This window comes from Triticum aestivum, chromosome 7D (assembly GCF_018294505.1).
Source record: "Triticum aestivum cultivar Chinese Spring chromosome 7D, IWGSC CS RefSeq v2.1, whole genome shotgun sequence".
Classification (NCBI taxonomy): domain Eukaryota; kingdom Viridiplantae; phylum Streptophyta; class Magnoliopsida; order Poales; family Poaceae; genus Triticum; species Triticum aestivum.
Genome location: NC_057814.1, coordinates 352,609,402 through 352,611,670, shown reverse-complemented (window position 1 = coordinate 352,611,670; position 2,269 = coordinate 352,609,402).

Below are 2,269 nucleotides of genomic sequence, written 5' to 3'. Positions count from 1 at the left end.
CCACGTTGACCACGTCGCGCCGAGAGCACCAAGGCGGTGGACGACGGCGAGGCCTAGAAGGGGACGACACGGAGCCGGGGAAGACGCGGCAGTGGATGCCCACGCGGAGAGGAGTACGAGGGTTGACTTGTTCGGCTGCGGTGTGAGGCTGCCGTCACTGCAGAATAACACGGGTTGTGGGTGAGTAGAGAGTAGAGGGATGGCCTGGCCAGCGGTGGGAGTAGGGTGGGGCGGTAAGGCCTGCGCGGCGGCACAGCCGGTCACTGGAGGCAGGAGCAGGCGGTCTCGTTGGCGCTGGTTTGGGCGGCTGGTGCAAGAAGGGCAGCGATTGAAGAAGCAGCAGGAACGTTCGATTCAAATCCAACGGTCACTGCTGCTAGAATCGTTTGTTAACTAAGTTGACAAAGCCCTGCGTACACGTCAACTTAGTAGGCCCACAGTTCAGCCTCCAAACCGGTGCGCCCCAGATGTTAGTGGGAGGAATCATTTTTTTCACGTAATAAGGAGGCAGTTGATTGTGTGCAGCCATGGATTATGGGGGTCCCTACTGTCAGCCTCTCCACGTACATCCCTATTCCGATGGCTGTCGTTTGTTGAATGTTGAGCACGCCGCGCCTAGAGCACCAAAGCGATGGACGACCGTGAGGCCTAGGAATGGAACGACCCGGAGTCGGCGCAGACATAGTAGTGGATGCCCACTCTGAGGAGAGTATGATGGTTGACTGGTTCGGCTGCGGCGTGAGGCTGCTGTCACCAGAGAATAACAGGAGGTGCGGGTGTGTAGAGGGATGGCCAGGCCAGCGGAGGGAGTACGGTGGGCCGGTGAAGCCTGCGCGGCATCACAGTGGGCCACAAGAGGAAGGAGCAGGCGGTCCCGCTGGCGCTGGTTTAGGTGGCTGGAGCAGGAAGATCAGAGATTGAAGAAGCACGTCGGCCGTTGGATGGACATCCAACAGTCACTGCTGGTAGAATCGTGTGTTGACTCACAAAGCCTTGCGTAAACAAGTCAGCCTCGAAATCTATGGCGTGTACAACTCATTTGCTATTATTTTTGTAAGTTTTACTCATTTGCTAATTCATATGGAATTTATTGCAGCCCATTTTCCATTTTTTGAATTTCTACCCATTTTCTGGTCAGTGCAAGAGTTAAAAAATTGAACTAAAAAATGTGCGAAATTTTAAAAATTCGCATATTTTTTCTGGGGAACAAAATATTCTTAATCCAAATTAGTAGCCATACTAAAACAAATTTAAAAATAAATTAGTACTATGTCATGTTAAAATCGAATGAAATATAAAATATCAGTGAAAAAAAAACAAAAAAAGAAACTAATTGCCCATTTGCTATAATTTTTTTGGAATTTGCAACCCCTTTGATATTACTTTTAAGATATACAGACCATACTCTTTGGCCAGTCCGGAATGCATCCATCCTCGTCGTGAATTCTGTCGTTAATTGACTATACGTTGACAATGATGTGGGTCCTAGATATTAGCATGATGGATTAGAGTAAAAAAATGAGGGGTGCATATGAGTAGTAAAAGAGGCGCTTGCTTGTGTTCAGGAGTGGACCTGGTGGGTCCGTACTGTCATACTCACAACTACAGTTCTGTCCCGATTCACTATGCTGACATGGCCGGACGATGGCGCCGCGGCGAGCACACCAAGGCGGAGGATAAAGTGTTGTCGCTAATGTGTTGGGCTGGGTTGGGCATTCTTATCGAAAAATAAAAATAGACCGGAACTATTTACGACATTGACTACGATTTGCATGGGTCCGCTGGTTGCAGGAAGAAAATGGTGGGAGAAAGAAGACTGGTCGCTATCTTTGCCTAAGAATAATATCGACTGAATGTAACGACACTATCATAGGAAATAATATCCTCCTGTTAAAATTTGACTTTTCAAATCGTGAATTTAAAGAACTGGTGCATGAGCATTTAGCTTTATTTATTTACTTACTTATTTATGTTTAGGGGACCATGAGCATGTACCTAGGCCAGATTCATGTGAGATCATCCCTTCCAGTTAATTATGGGCTCCTCTATTGGGCCTTCATCAGTGGGCTGCATGTTATCAACAAGTGGAAAATGTGTTCCGTACCAAAAATAGTATGCGCTATGTACGGTACGGGGCACTAAAGGATCGGGCCGTGCAACGACTTCCAAAACATTGCGTTTGTTGTTCTAACAACACATTTATTCAACCAACAGACGAAATATACTACTGATTGTACATTGAAAACAACAGCAGCAGCAACCAGGCCCT